The sequence below is a fragment of the Helianthus annuus genome, chromosome 12 (genome assembly GCF_002127325.2).
Source record: "Helianthus annuus cultivar XRQ/B chromosome 12, HanXRQr2.0-SUNRISE, whole genome shotgun sequence".
NCBI lineage: Eukaryota > Viridiplantae > Streptophyta > Magnoliopsida > Asterales > Asteraceae > Helianthus > Helianthus annuus.
The window spans coordinates 140,623,439-140,644,785 of NC_035444.2; the positions used below are offsets into that span (position 1 = coordinate 140,623,439).

General features: G+C 38.5%; 1 long non-coding RNA gene across 1 annotated transcript; it reads left to right on the forward strand.

The window, feature by feature from the left end:
- Nucleotides 1–3,682: 3,682 nt before the first annotated feature.
- Nucleotides 3,683–9,218, forward strand: LOC110897011. Its single transcript, XR_002568365.2, has 3 exons — nt 3,683–3,759; nt 8,036–8,112; nt 9,064–9,218. It is a non-coding gene; the product is annotated as an uncharacterized LOC110897011 (long non-coding RNA).
- Nucleotides 9,219–21,347: the final 12,129 nt, after the last annotated feature.

Here is a 21,347-nt window from a genome sequence, read left to right on the forward strand (position 1 = left end):
GTGATCAAGCTCATGTTATGAAGTTCTAATGAACTTCGGGTTGACCATAGGCTGGTCAATGCAGAAAGTCAACAAAACGTTGACTTTCGGACTCGAAAAGCGAATAAAAGAACGAAAGAATACTTACGGAGGGTCCCCGAATGCTAATCTAGATCAAAATGGCTCAGGTATGAAACAATGGTTCCAACTTAGAGCCTTTAGATCAGATTGTGTGAGATTTTAGCAAAATGGGGGGGGGGTATTTATAGGAAAAGCATAACCGTTAGGATCGTTTATCGAATATCGTGCCATGATCTCGTCCATACACTTGTCACAATGTTGTGGTTACTGAAAATGGCCCTTGGCTCTTGATTGGGTGAAAGGGCATTGCCCCTTGAGCGAACAAAAGGCCAACTGCAAGTGGATTCAATGAATCTGCTGTACTGGGGACCCCTTACGGACAGTATGGGTTTTGGCTTACGGTCCGTAAGCCCTTAGTTTGCAGATTTACAGTTTTGATCCCTGCAGCTTCAAAACTTGGTATTTGATGCATTTTTGACACGTTTAAGCCCCGTTAACCCCATTTCAAAGCTCTAAAATGATGTTAAAGTATAGGGAACTTAAAATGTGCTAAAAAATATCCCGGATGTCGGTTCGTTTGGCCATACGGTCGCGATGTTCGGTTAATTACGACGGAATGCGCATAAGCGCGAAAGACGATCCAAATTGCGCGACAAATGGATTTTTCTCATGCCATACACTAAGGCATAATATAAGGATGCTTACATAAATTTTTGGATGTCCGGATGTATTCAGAACGTAAGTTATGCGCGAAAGTGCAAACTTGTGCACTTTTTGACACTTTTAGCCCCTGAATGATCCAAAAGTTTGTTTTAGCATACCAAACCCCTCAAAGCCTATTCCTAAGCTATGTAAAGGATATTTATGGTATGTCTAACTTATGGACATGTTCCGGAATATTCGTTACAGTTCAAATTGGCATACTTTCACAGTTTGTCAAGTTTAGTCCCTGTAAGCGAATTAACTTGTTTTTTGCCATACCAAAGCCTTAAAAACTTATTTCTAAGTTATGTAAAGGTTATTTGAGGTATGTTGAGTATATGTTGCTGTTCCGGAGTATTTGTCGCATTAAACTGAGTACGTTTACGCACCAGTTTGCGTATAATTCCCCAGAAAGTGATGTAGAGCTTGAAATCGAACAAGAGTTGACATGTGCAAACGATACACATATTTATACAAGTCCAAAGTATGAAATACAATATTTCATTGGTTTGGCGTTTGTTTGATGGTTGAAGTGACACAGGTGTCACAGTCTCCCCTACTTTAGGAAATTTCGTCCCGAAATTTAGTTTTAGAGGAAACTTGTGAAGACAGCTGTGACGGTTTCGCTTCCAGACAAATCCAGTGAACCCTTAGGTAAAACTCTGGGCCATGTTAGGGTCCATAGCGAAAATTTCAACCCATAAAGTGAAGTCCTTGTAGTAACAAAACATGGAGTTTCGAACTACGGGCAGGAGAACGTTTCCCGTGAAGAGTTATCATAGGAAACTTGTGTGTGCTTGAAATCAGAATTGGGGAGTGTAAGGATAAATGACATTGGTCAAAATCCAAGACTTCTCCCGTATCATTACTCTTGTCACTGCAGGTCTTTAACACATGACAAAACTTCCTGTGGTTTCTGTGCACTGAATTCCATAATTATGTAGGCCTCCATAATTACGTACTTCCTTGCACAGTTCGCACAGTTCATTTCATAATGCGTATGGGAAAAATATCAAAAGAATAATCTCTTCAGCTAAACTACCCAAGAGAAATATTTAACTACATCAACGTAGGATGTCTTTAACTAGATTGTCGAACCAATCTATTTAACTTAGATCGACGTAGGATCTCTTTAACTAGATTGTCGAACCAATCTATTTAACTTAGATCGACGTAGGATCTCTTTAACTAGATTGTCGAACCAATCTATTTAACTTAGATCGACGTAGGATCTCTTTAACTAGATTGTCGAACCAATCTATTTAACTTAGATCGACGTAGGATCTCTTTAACTAGACCACCCGAGGGCCTTTTTAACTATATCAACGCATGATATATTCAACTAGATTGTCGAACCAATCTCTTTAACTTAGATCAACGAATGATCTATTTAACTAAACCACCCACGGGGAATATTTAACTAAACTACCCACGGGGAATATTTAACTACATCAACGTAGGATGTCTTTAACTAAATCAACACATATTGTCCTTAAACTTTGGAATAGTACATTATAATCCAAGGGACTTAACTACAACGTAGAAGTCCATTTAGGATTTAAGATAGTACCTTTTTGAATATCCTTCTACGAATCACTCATATGAAGGTATGAAAGATTCTATGAGGATTTGGATAGCGAATATCCAGAGTATACAGAAACACAAAATGCATATATGGAAAAACAAGATGTATAAACACATAGTCACATAACCACAAAATTGTTTATCTAGATCTCAAATTTGTTAATTTGTTTTGTTGATTACGTACATGCATTTAAAGCACACTAGGAATCCATTTCATGGATTTCATTCGGTACTTTAAACATTAGCAAGAATCTAACTATGAAGATAGAAAGATCTCCTATAAATTCGATTTCGTTTTCAAGAAAACGCAATTTTCGAATTAAGGTACAATAATTTTTGAATATACGGAAATACCCTTAGGTACCCTATTAAGAATTTATAGTGGTACTTTGGGTATTCGTGGGAAACACAAGAGATAATAAAATGGAAGAAATTACGGGGTAGTCTGTTCTTCAAGGAATACGGTTCCTTGATTGTTGGTATTGTAGAGGATACGTTGTTTATACATGACATCACATTTGTACATTGCAATGTAGAATAAAAGATTTATTTATAAACAACAACAACTGTTTCATGGACCTTGACTACAAAAGAAAATAATACATAAGGTTTGATTATCTCTAAACAACATTGTCTTCTAGTTGGTCCTGTGACAACCGGTAATTAACGGCTTCTAATTACGTGATTAACAAACGTTTAGGCGATAACAAATAGTGTTTAAGACACGAATTAGCTTAATTGGGCTATTGGAATGCCTAGGAACGCTTATCAAGCGTCACAGAGCGCGTATGGTAATTTTGCGGAAGAACTGCTGAGCGTTAAACGACAACGAACTAACATCGTACAAGATACTGACCACGCTGACAAATACAAAGTTTATACGTATAACTTATACTAATGAATGTGGTTTTTTTTAATACATCATGCTTTCGAACGACATGAAGCGCAAACGTGAATGAAAACGCGACTGCGGGAAACGCACCGACAACGACACGGAAGCATCAGACATGCGTATTAACCTAAAAAAAAAAAAACTATAATAAATAAATAAAAATAATCGTGTCAACTTTCGGGTTTGAATAAGTGTTTTTTTTACAATCCCGGGCATGGATTCAAACGTTGGAATACAAGACGAGTTACATTTACACACATGATAAATATATATTTTTAATAAATATATTTTCAAGAAACGAATACGTGTTACTAACGATTAGTCACATCTTAAAGTACGATTTCAAAGATAACAAGAACAACATTTAGATACTTGGGTGATTTGATACATATGACCATATGCTAGAATTGATACATAGACCTCATGGTGCCTTTGTAATTTTAGGATACGCATAGGTCATGTCGCACGTCCACGGACTTTGATTTTAGCTACTTTCTTTGCTACATTTGCTCGTGCATCAGGTGAGTTCATAACCCCCACTTTTCACTGTTTTACATTTTTTTTTATAAAATGTTTTCGGGGGTGGAAAGACATGCAAGTTTTGCAAAATCACACAAGGTTTCGATAAATCAATATCACATATTTATAAACCATTTTGCGACAGAATTTCAACGAACCCAAATGGTTTACGAAAAGATTATACTAAACATACCGGTTTTATGAAAACATAAGTGTTTTTCGAAACATGCATGAGTTTTAATAACACAAATGACGTGGGCAAAGGCCCAAGGACATGGGCAGAGGCCCAAGGACATGAATAACTCACACATTATACGTTAACTAGGGTATGGTTAAGCTAGGGAATGAACTGTTAGATCAGGTGAGCGAATAGTAATCTCTCTTAAGTGCCATTAATCTTGTATAAGACCGAGGGCAAAAGTGGTAGATCTATCGGGTGTAGCGAGCCCCACTCTTGGGTCCTTGTGTGGCCCATGTAGTGCTTTTGTTGTTCTAACCGGGTGGACCGGGGGAAATCCGCTAGGGTTGAGTGCTTCCTATGTCGCCACACATATTAATGTCCTTGCAAAACATTAATGATCTGTTCATAGACGCTTACATACCAGTTTTAATACTCAGATTTTCAAATGTTTTTAAGATTCATTTGAAGTAAACTCACAAATACATGGATTTACAAACTTTGGTAACGTTTTTCAAACTATACCTAAGTAAGAGGACACGCTGATCCTGCTTACAAAGGTTCGTTTGGGCTCGGCCCATTCTCTCTCGTGCAATGCACAAAGACTCTCGTGGGCTAGACTCACAGTTTTCATATATCATGCCAAGAAAATGATTTTACTATATTTTCTCAGCAACTTTAAAACCGGTTATCAAAAAGATTTATTTTAAATCTTTTCAAAACAAACTATGAACTCGCTCAACTTTATGTTGACTTTTTCGCATGTTCTTTCTCAGGTTGCATTTTCAAAACTATGGAACGGTTGGAATAGGAGAACCCATGAGAATTCGAGTAATTAGCAAGCGTTAAATTTCTAGAAGTCTTAGCTTATATGCTTCCGCTGTGCAATGAAGATACCGGTCCAGTCACGCCAGCTCTGATATTTCGGGGTGTGACAGATTGGTATCAGAGCCAGGTTTCAGCGAATTAGGTCTGTAGAGATACCTAGGCTTTAACCTCACTTTCCTCTGGGGACTTAGATTAATAAGACTCGAACACATACAGAACGCTTAGGACTCGAATATGGGTTTCCAACCGTTGCCGAAAACAATGAGTCAAATGTTTTGATTTTAAACATACACAAGTGTTGTGTTGATACACGGTTCACGAAACAGATTCATACATTAAGCAAAACTTTGAGAGTTTTGGATAACATGCATTTAGGACCTTTGGAAAGCTTATGTCGAAACTCATTAGAGGTCCTCACTTAGAAACCGTGACTAACAACTTGGGCAAACACCATTATATTATGTCGTCTATGCTATCTTACTTACCTGAGCAGGTAACCTACGCGGAACAAAACGCTAGTGCAAAAGAATACATGAAACTCAAATTATACGTCAACGGATGTCAGAGCACATCACATTCTACGCGGAACGAAATGCTAGTGCATAAGTATACATGAAACTTAAACTATACGTCAGCGGACACGACTTTCGAGGCAAGGCCTCTGGAAAACATGATACGGCATGATAACAACGATGCTAATCCCGTCAGCGGGAGAAACAACAACAAAAATGCGGTACTTTGCCACGTGATCCTGCAAATGACACGAGTCATGCTAAGGTACGTTAAGACAAGATTTCACAACAGTCGATACTTAGTCTGAAGAGACTTACAGTGGTTGCCGCTGCAAAAGAAGTCACATGTCTTCGCATCCCCCCTACTTCATACATGTGATTATGCTACGTACAACATTCTATGGTAATGTCACATAACAACCAATCATCACGTGAACTTCCAGGTAAAGTCCTTAAATTTCTTTTATTGAAATTCTGACTTTTGCATATAGTGAGTAGATTTTTGCATTTCTACTCCTCCTAATGGTCATTGCATCACAGAGATTTTCTTTCATAATAGTGAATACTAATTTGCTTCATTCTTGACAAAGTCATATGTTACACATGCGTTATTTGTTACGCATGTGGCTTCACTCGAAATTGTTGCTTTATCAACGTTCAATATTGTTTCGCTATGTCGATTATTGCATTGTGATTTGGATGATTTCATTGTTGCAAAGCGTTGAGTTCTTGATATCGAGCCAACGAAACTTGTTGAAGCTCCTTTCCTTTTCAAGCTACATACATGGTTTTTCGTTGTGGCCATGTCGAAACTTCCTTATTGATACATGAATTTATTGTTGGATTATGTTTCAACCAAGTTCAATTGATTGAACTTGCTCGTAATATACATTCAATTCAAGGTCCCATATGATGGATTGAGGCCATCATATTCGAAATAATCCCAACAAGCACTTCATTTGCTTTGAACCATAACATGCTTGTTTGGTCTTCAACTTCATTGAATCGTTTCTTTGATCACGATCACCTTGTGGTGGCGTTTTTCACAAGTTTGAAGCTTGCGCTAATCTCGTTGCTCACCTCATGCACGGATTTAATTATTTATTTACTTGTTTGTTGATATTAAATCCGCTTTGTTGATTTATCATATTAAAGCCATCTTAACACAATCATGTGTTAAGATAATGGTACACAAATTTATGTCATATTTCGGTGTACCTTTTAACGGTTCTTTCAGCATTGATTAAACATTTTGTGATACTCATTGCTTTTCATCTTCGATCGAGAACATTATTGGGTGGTTGTTTCAATATCAATTGAAAATCCTATGAGATTTGTTTTTACTTCGTTGAACCTTCATCTGATTTCTTACATGGTGATACTTGTTCGGTCACCGCTATTATTGAATTGTTTCATTCAATACGACACCTTGCGGTGTCAGTATAAACTTGTAGCTTGTGCTAATCACGATCAGCCGTTTCATGCGAAACTATTTATGGTTTTCGTTTGACACATCGTTTAAATAGTCTTAATGCAATTATGTATTAAGACGATGATACACCAGGTTCGGTTGTATTTCGTTTCGGTGTATCCTTGCAGATCAATAATGTCAACACGTTGATTTTATTCATTTAACGGTTTGATTGTTGATAAATCATTTTTATGACTCTATTTATTTGAACTTGTTAAATTCGAGTTTCAATCATACAACAACCAACACCAGCTTCCGTTGGTAGTGAATTCTATTGTTTCAAAAATTTATTTGCATATTGTGAACGATCATTTGGAATTCTATTGGTCGAAATTCCTCTTTTGTTGAAGCCCGTAAACTTGGTTGCGTTGGTGACAGTATCACTACACTTCGTTCACTTGACATCGATTTCTGGAACAAACTCAGTTGAACTGTTGGGTTCTTATTGATGCAAAACGAATTTGAATTCACATAATTCGAATAGTGTTGATTCGATTACAGGGTCATCCACTTTGATATTATTCGGACTTACCTAGGAACGTCATAACTCTAAGGAGATAACATAATCTAAATTTCGAGGACGAAATTTCTGTAACAGGGGGAGAATGTGACAACCGGTAATTAACGGCTTCTAATTACGCGATTAACAAACGTTTAGGCGATAACAAATAGTGTTTAAGACACGAATTAGCTTAATTGGGCTATTGGAATGCCTAGGAACGCTTATCAAGCGTCACAGAGCGCGTATGGTAATTTTGCGGAAGAACTGCTGAGCGTTAAACGACAACGAACTGACATCGTACAAGATACTGACCACGCTGACAAATACAAAGTTTATACGTATAACTTATACTAATGAATGTGGTTTTTTTTAATACATCATGCTTTCGAACGACATGAAGCGCAAACGTGAATGAAAACGCGACTGCGGGAAACGCACCGACAACGACACGGAAGCATCAGACATGCGTATTAACCTAAAAAAAAACTATAATAAATAAATAAAAATAATCGTGTCAACTTTCGGGTTTGAATAAGTGTTTTTTTACAATCCCGGGCATGGATTCAAACGTTGGAATACAAGACGAGTTACATTTACACACATGATAAATATATATTTTTAATAAATATATTTTCAAGAAACGAATACGTGTTACTAACGATTAGTCACATCTTAAAGTACGATTTCAAAGATAACAAGAACAACATTTAGATACTTGGGTGATTTGATACATATGACCATATGCTAGAATTGATACATAGACCTCATGGTGCCTTTGTAATTTTAGGATACGCATAGGTCATGTCGCACGTCCACGGACTTTGATTTTAGCTACTTTCTTTGCTACATTTGCTCGTGCATCAGGTGAGTTCATAACCCCCACTTTTCACTGTTTTACATTTTTTTTATAAAATGTTTTCGGGGGTGGAAAGACATGCAAGTTTTGCAAAATCACACAAGGTTTCGATAAATCAATATCACATATTTATAAACCATTTTGCGACAGAATTTCAACGAACCCAAATGGTTTACGAAAAGATTATACTAAACATACCGGTTTTATGAAAACATAAGTGTTTTTCGAAACATGCATGAGTTTTAATAACACAAATGACGTGGGCAAAGGCCCAAGGACATGGGCAGAGGCCCAAGGACATGAATAACTCACACATTATACGTTAACTAGGGTATGGTTAAGCTAGGGAATGAACTGTTAGATCAGGTGAGCGAATAGTAATCTCTCTTAAGTGCCATTAATCTTGTATAAGACCGAGGGCAAAAGTGGTAGATCTATCGGGTGTAGCGAGCCCCACTCTTGGGTCCTTGTGTGGCCCATGTAGTGCTTTTGTTGTTCTAACCGGGTGGACCGGGCGAAATCCGCTAGGGTTGAGTGCTTCCTATGTCGCCACACATATTAATGTCCTTGCAAAACATTAATGATCTGTTCATAGACGCTTACATACCAGTTTTAATACTCAGATTTTCAAATGTTTTTAAGATTCATTTGAAGTAAACTCACAAATACATGGATTTACAAACTTTGGTAACGTTTTTCAAACTATACCTAAGTAAGAGGACACGCTGATCCTGCTTACAAAGGTTCGTTTGGGCTCGACCCATTCTCTCTCGTGCAATGCACAAAGACTCTCGGGGGCTAGACTCATAGTTTTCATATATCATGCCAAGAAAATGATTTTACTATATTTTCTCAGCAACTTTAAAACCGGTTATCAAAAAGATTTATTTTAAATCTTTTCAAAACAAACTATGAACTCGCTCAACTTTATGTTGACTTTTTCGCATGTTCTTTCTCAGGTTGCATTTTCAAAACTATGGAACGGTTGGAATAGGAGAACCCATGAGAATTCGAGTAATTAGCAAGCGTTAAATTTCTAGAAGTCTTAGCTTATATGCTTCCGCTGTGCAATGAAGATACCGGTCCAGTCACGCCAGCTCTGATATTTCGGGGTGTGACAGGTCCGATGCTCATCCTTGCGCTGGATTCGCATTAGCAATCTTTGGGCAATTTCTCCGGAAATGGCCCATTTCGTCACAGTTGAAGCAAGGACCTAGTGGAAGACGAGCTTGAGCAGGATTTCATTGAGGTTGGTTTGGACCACCTTGGTTTGGGGTAAATCGACAAGCATTTGCCAAGTGACCGAGTCGCCCACACGATGCACATAAACGAGACTGTAAGTGAGCTAAGTGGTGTGCATTACATCTGTCGCATATCGGTGCAGTACCGGCATAAGGTTTCTTTGCAGGAGGTTGAGTTGGTTGGTTGCGGGTGTTTTGGTTGGGTTGAGCAGCAATCGCAAAATTCTGCGAAGCCTTACGCTTCTTAGACTTCTCAGGGGATCCAGTCTGTTCATCCATGGTCTTTGATTCCTCGATTGGCTTCTTGTCACCCTTTCGAAAAAGTTTATGCTTTCTGATTTGCGATTCAGTCAAGGTTGCAGATAGCTCAATGGCCTGACGGAGTGTGGTAGGGTTGCTACCAGTGACAATGTCTTGTACCGAGTCAGGTAGGCCGTCGATGTACCTTTCGATAGCCTTGTCGAGTGGGGCGACCATAGTTGGGCAAAGTAGACTCAACTCCTCAAACCTATCAGTATATGCCCTGTGTTCGCCACTATCTTGTTTCAAATCATCAAACTCCTTCTCCAACGCTCGTTGTTCATGACGAGGACAAAACTCCCTCATCATTAGAGCTCTCAGTTCAGCCCATGTTTGTGCTAGAGCAACATCTGCACCACGGTCTCTCATTACCCCGTTCCACCATGTAAGAGCCCTCTTCTGAAACACACTCGAAGAAAACTCGACCTTGCGATTATCCGGACACTGTACGTGGCGAAAGGTTTCTCGATGCTCTCGAACCATTGAAGAAGCCCAGTTGCTCCCTCAGAACCACTAAACTTGAGTGGTTTAGCCAAGTTAAAGTTCTTGAAATTGCATGTACCATTGTTGTTGTTGTTGGCTTGGTTCCATTGAGCAAAGAGATTTGGGAATTGAGCAGCCATCTGCTGCGCAATAATTTCTGCCAGCTCGGCAGTTGCTATCTGGTGTTCGCGTCGAGGAGGCATTCTAAAAGAGGAAAACATGAAAGGAAAAAAATAAAATGGTATTGGGTAAGAATAGGATGTTACAATCACCGACCGTAATCATGGTTGATGGTCATTTGTTTGAATCATGAATCAAACAAACAACACCAAGGCTGAATCAAAGCAAATAGATCCTCATAGTGTATCGCGAAGACATGCTCGCCTATAAGTGGACACTCACCCCAAGAGTTCCCAGGTAAGAGTGACTGGTCCGATTATGTGGATTTGTACGAACACTCTAACCTTAGACAGAAAACCCAGGGTACAGGCATTCACTCTTCCAGTTCGCACGTGTTCACACTATTTAGGACCCAAAACTTTGACGAGAGTTTTGAAAATTCAAAGGGGTTCAAAACCTTATAACAGAGGGTTCAAAACCTTATAACAGAGGGTTCGAAACCTAGAAATCAATCATCCTAGAACAGATGATTGTTTTTCAAAGCGGTTTTGAAATTTATGTTCTTGTTGTGGTCGTCGCCTAAGGATAGGTGACGGTATTGTTTTATGACTAAACGCAAGTGAACTCGCGTTAGGGTCCTAGGAAGGTTATAGACTAGGTCAAAGCATTACTAATAACCTAATTCCCTATAACCATTGGCTCTGATACCAACTTTTCTGTCACACCCCGACCACGTAGGACATACAAAACGTGGCGGAAACGTCGGGGAGTGTTGTAACAGAATCAATTGTTTCAAATCCATGGCAAATGAAGTTTCGTTTTATTAATCAAATATGAAAGTATACATTGTTTAAACAAGAACTAAAGAGTACATAACATTAATTAACTAGTTCTTGTCTCGTTTTAGGTCACTAAGGCACAGGTCCGCCTAAGTATGTCTTGATAAGTCCTATGCATCATTTCCTGAAAACACATGTGAAAATAGGCACGTCAGCATAAAAATGCCTGTGAGATACATTGGTTTTATGAAAACGGAATTCATGACTTATGTTTGAGAAAATGTTTAGTCATGAACCTTGTAATTTGCTTTGTCTTGTAAATCATTTGAAAAACGATAAAATCGGATGATATGTATAAATAAGAAGACACTGTATGGTTAAACGGATAACCATGTAAAATGTGTTTGTATAAGATAAGTCGTTTGTAAAACAATGTCTCGTGAAAAGTGTGTTATTTGTATAAAATGTCATCTGTCTAAACTGAAATGATTTAGATAACGCTAAGATATGTAATATTATACAAACATTTATATATAGGAAGTACCAGCGGCGTATCCACCATGTTTGCATCATATTACATACTCCACGTTACTCAAACCATTTACCCAAACCATCCACCATGTAAGATTATTCTTGTATAACTCAATTGTTTATTGTGTAAACCATGTCAAATGTCTATGTTCAATGTAAATCGCCAAATGTGTATGTCAATGTCAACGTGTTTATGTTCAATGTAAATCATGTAATGTGTATCTCAAAATGTATCATGTATGGTAAGCGAAATGTATCAACTTAAACCATATGTAAAATGCACAAAACAAGTCGTTGAAGTAAAATGTGGTTTAAATCAACGTTATGTTCTGTGGAAAAAAAATGCATGCTCTATTGATATTAACATTTATGCGGTATTGTGAAATATGCATATATCCAAGCCTTGAGACTGTGGCGATAAACCCTTAAACAAATTAAAGGTTTATCTAAGTTATGTATATCGAATTCGGTCATTCCTTACAATCCTATCAAACCCAGGACTTTAGGAACGGGAGTTGTCAATTCCTATGGTACCACTACCTACTAACAAACAGCGTAGCTAATGTTAATGAATGTATTGTCCCATGTTAAACAAACCAAATGTCATAACAAAATGAAGGCATGTGATGTAAACAATTGTACTAAGTATGCTAAGTAAACATACGAAGCAGAAATGTTCATGTAAATCAATGTGCCCATATGCTGAGTAAACATATGCAGCAGAAATGTTCATGTAAATCAATGTGTCCATATGCTGAGTAAACATATGCAACAGAAATGTTCATGTAAATCAATGTGTCCATATGCTGAGTAAACATATGCAACAGAAATGTTCATGTAAATCAATGTGTCCATATGCTGAGTAAACATATGCAACAGAAATGTTCATGTAAATCAATGTGTCCTTATGCTGAGTAAACATATGCAACAGAAATGTAATGTAAATCAATGTACTAAGTACGCACACAATGGGCATACATAGCATGAAATGTAATGAAATCATGTACTATAATGTACTAACAACATAGCAGGCATATGATGTGAAAACATGGCAAGCGTGAATGTAACAGATAGGCACATGTGTTTCACCCCAAAATAGTTTAGAAAACAGTAAAAGAGGGGTTCAATGTACTCACCTGAGTTTGCTTTGTAGTTCTTGTATAATAACCAAATAATGCTAGAGATCACGGAATATCAAACGGCACCTAATAAGTAGCTATGTTAATATACCGGACCAAATCGGAAGGATCGGATAGTATGCGGGTTCGTAAACCAAACGAGTATGGAGACTCGTGTAATACGGTTTAACAAAGCCTACATACTAAAATGAAACCTAACCTAAGTGCTCACGGCCCATTACGACCCGTTTAGGTAGCTTATGCTACCTTACGCGTCGTTCGCGTAGAACGCGTCTGGAATGCCTAACACCGTGACCACAAGGCATAACCTCGGAAGGTTATAGCTATGGTCACCTAATGTGTTTGGTCGGATCCTAATGATCGACCAAATGGGTCGGGTTCGAAAGTATAAGCGATGGTTTAGATCGCTTACCTTACGACCCTATATAAGTACTATACTAAAAGTGACGAGCTAAGCATGTTAGAACATGCTTAACTAAGTTTAGAAAACAGGTTTGGCATCAAAACAAACGGCTTTGATGCTCACGAATAGTTTGGTTACAACACATGCAAGAATGCACATTTTGGCCGAAACTACGACTCGTCATTGAGCCTAGATAACGTGGTAATCAGTAGGTATAGTCACTACGGACTATAACCATCGTGATCACGCTCACGTTATGAAGTTCTAATGAACTTCGGGTTGACCATAGGCTGGTCAATGCAGAAAGTCAACAAAACATTGACTTTCGGACTCGAAAAGCGAATAAAAGAACGAAAGAATACTTACGGAGGGTCCCCGAATGCTAATCTAGATCAAAATGGCTCAGGTATGAAACAATGGTTCCAACTTAGAGCCTTTAGATCAGATTGTGTGAGATTTTAGCAAAATGGGGGGGGGGTATTTATAGGAAAAGCGTAACCGTTAGGATCGTTTATCGAATACCGTGCCATGATCTCGTCCATACACTTGTCACAATGTTGTGGTTACTGAAAATGGCCCTTGGCTCTTGATTGGGTGAAAGGGCATTGCCCCTTGAACGAACAAAAGGCCAACTGCAAGTGGATTCAATGAATCTGCTGTACTGGGGACCCCTTACGGACAGTATGGGTTTTGGCTTACGGTCCGTAAGCCCTTAGTTTGCTGATTTACAGTTTTGATCCCTGCAGCTTCAAAACTTGGTATTTGATGCATTTTTGACACGTTTAAGCCCCGTTAACCCCATTTCAAAGCTCTAAAATGATGTTAAAGTATAGGGAACTTAAAATGTGCTAAAAAATATCCCGGATGTCGGTTCGTTTGGCCATACGGTCGCGATGTTCGGTTAATTACGACGGAATGCGCATAAGCGCGAAAGACGATCCAAATTGCGCGACAAATGGATTTTTCTCATGCCATACACTAAGGCATAATATAAGGATGCTTACATAAATTTTTGGATGTCCGGATGTATTCAGAACGTAAGTTATGCGCGAAAGTGCAAACTTGTGCACTTTTTGACACTTTTAGCCCCTGAATGATCCAAAAGTTTGTTTTAGCATACCAAACCCCTCAAAGCCTATTCCTAAGCTATGTAAAGGATATTTATGGTATGTCTAACTTATGGACATGTTCCGGAATATTCGTTACAGTTCAAATTGGCATACTTTCACAGTTTGTCAAGTTTAGTCCCTGTAAGCGAATTAACTTGTTTTTGCCATACCAAAGCCTTAAAAACTTATTTCTAAGTTATGTAAAGGTTATTTGAGGTATGTTGAGTATATGTTGCTGTTCCGGAGTATTTGTCGCATTAAACTGAGTACGTTTACGCACCAGTTTGCGTATAATTCCCTAGAAAGTGATGTAGAGCTTGAAATCGAACAAGAGTTGACATGTGCAAACGATACACATATTTATACAAGTCCAAAGTATGAAATACAATATTTCATTGGTTTGGCGTTTGTTTGATGGTTGAAGTGACACAGGTGTCACAGTCTCCCCTACTTTAGGAAATTTCGTCCCGAAATTTAGTTTTAGAGGAAACTTGTGAAGACAGCTGTGACGGTTTCGCTTCCAGACAAATCCAGTGAACCCTTAGGTAAAACTCTGGGCTATGTTAGGGTCCATAGCGAAAATTTCAACCCATAAAGTGAAGTCCTTGTAGTAACAAAACATGGAGTTTCGAACTACGGGCAGGAGAACGTTTCCCGTGAAGAGTTATCATAGGAAACTTGTGTGTGCTTGAAATCAGAATTGGGGAGTGTAAGGATAAATGACATTGGTCAAAATCCAAGACTTCTCCCGTATCATTACTCTTGTCACTGCAGGTCTTTAACACATGACAAAACTTCCTGTGGTTTCTGTGCACTGAATTCCATAATTATGTAGGCCTCCATAATTACGTACTTCCTTGCACAGTTCGCACAGTTCATTTCATAATGCGTATGGGAAAAATATCAAAAGAATAATCTCTTCAGCTAAACTACCCAAGAGAAATATTTAACTACATCAACGTAGGATGTCTTTAACTAGATTGTCGAACCAATCTATTTAACTTAGATCGACGTAGGATCTCTTTAACTAGATTGTCGAACCAATCTATTTAACTTAGATCGACGTAGGATCTCTTTAACTAGATTGTCGAACCAATCTGTTTAACTTAGATCGACGTAGGATCTCTTTAACTAGATTGTCGAACCAATCTATTTAACTTAGATCGACGTAGGATCTCTTTAACTAGACCACCCGAGGGCCTTTTTAACTATATCAATGCATGATATATTCAACTAGATTGTCGAACCAATCTCTTTAACTTAGATCAACGAATGATCTATTTAACTAAACCACCCACGGGGAATATTTAACTAAACTACCCACGGGGAATATTTAACTACATCAACGTAGGATGTCTTTAACTAAATCAACACATATTGTCCTTAAACTTTGGAATAGTACATTATAATCCAAGGGACTTAACTACAACGTAGAAGTCCATTTAGGATTTAAGATAGTACCTTTTTGAATATCCTTCTACGAATCCCTCATATGAAGGTATGAAAGATTCTATGAGGATTTGGATAGCGAATATCCAGAGTATACAGAAACACAAAATGCATATATGGAAAGACAAGATGTATAAACACATAGTCACATAACCACAAAATTGTTTATCTAGATCTCAAATTTGTTAATTTGTTTTGTTGATTACGTACATGCATTTAAAGCACACTAGGAATCCATTTCATGGATTTCATTCGGTACTTTAAACATTAGCAAGAATCTAACTATGAAGATAGAAAGATCTCCTATAAATTCGATTTCGTTTTCAAGAAAACGCAATTTTCGAATTAAGGTACAATAATTTTTGAATATACGGAAATACCCTTAGGTACCCTATTAAGAATTTATAGTGGTACTTTGGGTATTCGTGGGAAACACAAGAGATAATAAAATGGAAGAAATTACGGGGTAGTCTGTTCTTCAAGGAATACGGTTCCTTGATTGTTGGTATTGTAGAGGATACGTTGTTTATACATGACATCACATTTGTACATTGCAATGTAGAATAAAAGATTTATTTATAAACAACAACAACTGTTTCATGGACCTTGACTACAAAAGAAAATAATACATAAGGTTTGATTATCTCTAAACAACATTGTCTTCTAGTTGGTCCGATGCTCATCCTTACGCTGGATTCGCATTAGCAATCTTTGGGCAATTTCTCCGGAAATGGCCCATTTCGTCACAGTTGAAGCAAGGACCTAGTGGAAGACGAGCTTGAGCGGGATTTACTTGAGGTTGGTTTGGACCACCTTGGTTTGGGGTAAATCGACAAGCATTTGCCAAGTGACCGAGTCGCCCACACGATGCACATAAACGACACTGTAAGTGAGCTAAGTGGTGTGCATTACATCTGTAGCATATCGGTGTAGTACCGGCATAAGGTTTCTTTGCAGGAGGTTGAGTTGGTTGGTTGCGGGTGTTTTGGTTGGGTTGAGCAGCAATCACAAAATTCTGCGAAGCCTTACGCTTCTTAGACTTCTCAGGGGATCCAGTCTGTTCATCCATGGTCTTTGATTCCTCGATTGGCTTCTTGTCACCCTTTCGAAAAAGTTTATGCTTTCTGATTTGCGATTCAGTCAAGGTTGCAGATAGCTCAATGGCCTGACGGAGTGTGGTAGGGTTGCTACCAGTGACAATGTCTTGTACCGAGTCAGGCAGGCCGTCGATGTACCTTTCGATAGCCTTGTCGAGTGGGGCGACCATAGTTGGGCAAAGTAGACTCAACTCCTCAAACCTATCAGTATATGCCCTGTGTTCGCCACTATCTTGTTTCAAATCATCAAACTCCTTCTCCAACGCTCGTTGTTCATGACGAGGACAAAACTCCCTCATCATTAGAGCTCTCAGTTCAGCCCATGTTTGTGCTAGAGCAACATCTGCACCACGGTCTCTCATTACCCCGTTCCACCATGTAAGAGCCCTCTTCTGAAACACACTCGAAGAAAACTCGACCTTGCGATTATCCGGACACTGTACGTGGCGAAAGGTTTCTCGATGCTCTCGAACCATTGAAGAAGCCCAGTTGCTCCCTCAGAACCACTAAACTTGAGTGGTTTAGCCGAGTTAAAGTTCTTGAAATTGCATGTACCATTGTTGTTGTTGTTGGCTTGGTTCCATTGAGCAAAGAGATTTGGGAATTGAGCAGCCATCTGCTGCGCAATAATTTCTGCCAGCTCGGCAGTTGCTATCTGGTGTTCGCGTCGAGGAGGCATTCTAAAAGAGGAAAACATGAAAGGAAAAAAATAAAATGGTATTGGGTAAGAATAGGATGTTACAATCACCGACCGTAATCACGGTTGATGGTCATTTGTTTGAATCATGAATCAAACAAACAACACCAAGGCTGAATCAAAGCAAATAGATCCTCATAGTGTATCGCGAAGACATGCTCGCCTATAAGTGGACACTCACCCCAAGAGTTCCCAGGTAAGAGTGACTGGTCCGATTATGTGGATTTGTACGAACACTCTAACCTTAGACAGAAAACCCAGGGTACAGGCATTCACTCTTCCAGTTCGCACGTGTTCACACTATTTAGGACCCAAAACTTTGACGAGAGTTTTGAAAATTCAAAGGGGTTCAAAACCTTATAACAGAGGGTTCAAAACCTTATAACAGAGGGTTCGAAACCTAGAAATCAATCATCCTAGAACAGATGATTGTTTTTCAAAGCGGTTTTGAAATTTATGTTCTTGTTGTGGTCGTCGCCTAAGGATAGGTGACGATATTGTTTTATGACTAAACGCAAGTGAACTCGCGTTAGGGTCCTAGGAAGGTTATAGACTAGGTCAAAGCATTACTAATAACCTAATTCCCTATAACCATTGGCTCTGATACCAACTTTTCTGTCACACCCCGACCACGTAGGACATATAAAACGTGGCGGAAACGTCGGGGAGTGTTGTACCAGAATCAATTGTTTCAAATCCATGGCAAATGAAGTTTCGTTTTATTAATCAAATATGAAAGTATACATTGTTTAAACAAGAACTAAAGAGTACATAACTTTAATTAACTAGTTCTTGTCTCGTTTTAGGTCACTAAGGCACAGGTCCGCCTAAGTATGTCTTGATAAGTCCTATGCATCATTTCCTGAAAACACATGTGAAAATAGGCACGTCAGCATAAAAATGCCTGTGAGATACATTGGTTTTATGAAAACGGAATTCATGACTTATGTTTGAGAAAATGTTTAGTCATGAACCTTGTAATTTGCTTTGTCTTGTAAATCTTTTGAAAAACGATAAAATCGGATGATATGTATAAATAAGAAGACACTGTATGGTTAAACAGATAACCATGTAAAATGTGTTTGTATAAGATAAGTCGTTTGTAAAACAATGTCTCGTGAAAAGTGTGTTATTTGTATAAAATGTCATCTGTCTAAACTGAAATGATTTAGATAACGCTAAGATATGTAATATTATACAAACATTTATATATAGGAAGTACCAGCGGCGTATCCACCATGTTTGCATCATATTACATACTCCACGTTACTCAAACCATTTACCCAAACCATCCACCATGTAAGATTGTTCTTGTATAACTCAATTGTTTATTGTGTAAACCATGTCAAATGTCTATGTTCAATGTAAATCACCAAATGTGTATGTCAATGTCAACGTGTTTATGTTCAATGTAAATCATGTAATGTGTATCCCAAAATGTATCATGTATGGTAAGCGAAATGTATCAACTTAAACCATATGTAAAATGCACAAAACAAGTCGTTGAAGTAAAATGTGGTTTAAATCAACGTTATGTTCTGTGGAAAAAAAAATGCATGCTCTATTGATATTAACATTTATGCGGTATTGTGAAATATGCATACATCCAAGCCTTGAGACTGTGGCGATAAACCCTTAAACAAATTAAAGGTTTATCTAAGTTATGTATATCGAATTCGGTCATTCCTTACAATCCTATCAAACCCAGGACTTCAGGAACGGGAGTTGTCAATTCCTATGGTACCACTACCTACTAACGAACGGCGTAGCTAATGTTAATGAATGTATTGTCCCATGTTAAACAAACCAAATGTCATAACAAAATGAAGGCATGTGATGTAAACAATTGTACTAAGTATGCTAAGTAAACATACGAAGCAGAAATGTTCATGTAAATCAATGTGCCCATATGCTGAGTAAACATATGCAGCAGAAATGTTCATGTAAATCAATGTGTCCATATGCTGAGTAAACATATGCAACAGAAATGTTCATGTAAATCAATGTGTCCATATGCTGAGTAAACATATGCAACAGAAATGTTCATGTAAATCAATGTGTCCATATGCTGAGTAACATATGCAACAGAAATGTTCATGTAAATCAATGTGTCCATATGCTGAATAAACATATGCAACAGAAATGTAATGTAAATCAATGTACTAAGTACGCACACAATGGGCATACATAGCATGAAATGTAATGAAATCATGTACTATAATGTACTAACAACATAGCAGGCATATGATGTGAAAACATGGAAAGCGTGAATGTAACAGATAGGCACATGTGTTTCACCCCAAAACAGTTTAGAAAACAGTAAAAGAGGGGTTCAATGTACTCACCTGAGATTGCTTTGTAGTTCTTGTATAATAACCAAATAATGCTAGAGATCACGGAATATCAAACGGCACCTAATAGGTAGCTATGTTAATATACCGGACCAAATCGGAAGGATCGGATAGTATGCGGGTTCGTAAACCAAACGAGTATGGAGACTCGTGTAATACGGTTTAACAAAGCCTACATACTAAAATGAAACCTAACCTAAGTGCTCACGGCCCATTACGACCCGTTTAGGTAGCTTATGCTACCTTACGCGTCGTTCGCGTAGAACGCGTCTGGAATGCCTAACACCGTGACCACAAGGCATAACCTCGGAAGGTTATAGCTATGGTCACCTAATATGTTTGGTCGGATCCTAATGATCGACCAAATGGGTCGGGTTCGAAAGTATAAACGATGGTTTAGATCGCTTACCTTACGACCCTATATAAGTACTATACTAAAAGTGACGAGCTAAGCATGTTAGAACATGCTTAGCTAAGTTTAGAAAACAGGTTTGGCATCAAAACAAACGGCTTTGATGCTCACGAGTAGTTTGGTTACAAAACATGCAAGAATGCACATTTTGGCCGAAACTACGACTCGTCACTGAGCCTAGATAACGTGGTAATCAGTAGGTATAGTCACTACGGACTATAACCATCGTGATCACGCTCACGTTATGAAGTTCTAATGAACTTCGGGTTGACCATAGGCTGGTCAATGCAGAAAGTCAACAAAACGTTGACTTTCGGACTCGAAAAGCGAATAAAAGAACGAAAGAATACTTACGGAGGGTCCCCGAATGCTAATCTAGATCAAAATGGCTCAGGTATGAAACAATGGTTCCAACTTAGAGCCTTTAGATCAGATTGTGTGAGATTTTAGCAAAATGGGGGGGGGTATTTATAGGAAAAGCATAACCGTTAGGATCGTTTATCGAATATCGTGCCATGATCTCGTCCATACACTTGTCACAATGTTGTGGTTACTGAAAATGGCCCTTGGCTCTTGATTGGGTGAAAGGGCATTGCCCCTTGAACGAACGAAAGGCCAACTGCAAGTGGATTCAATGAATCTGCTGTACTGGGGACCCCTTACGGACCGTATGGGTTTTGGCTTACGGTCCGTAAGCCCTTAGTTTTGGCAGATTTACAGTTTTGGTCCCTGCAGCTCCAAAACTTGGTATTTGATGCATTTTTGACACGTTTAAGCCTCGTTAACCCCATTTCAAAGCTCTAAAATGATGTTAAAGTATAGGGAACTTAAAATGTGCTCAAAAATATCCCGGATGTCGATTCGTTTGGCCGTACGGTCGCGATGTTCGGTTAATTACGACGGAATGCGCATAAGCGCGAAAGACGATCCAAATTGCGCGACAAATGGATTTTTCTCATGCCATACACTAAGGCATAATATAAGGATGCTTACATAAATTTTTGGATGTCCGGATGTATTCAGAACGTAAGTTATGCGCGAAAGTGCAAACTTGTGCACTTTTTGACACTTTTAGCCCCTGAATGATCCAAAAGTTTGTTTTAGCATACCAAACCCCTCAAAGCCTATTCCT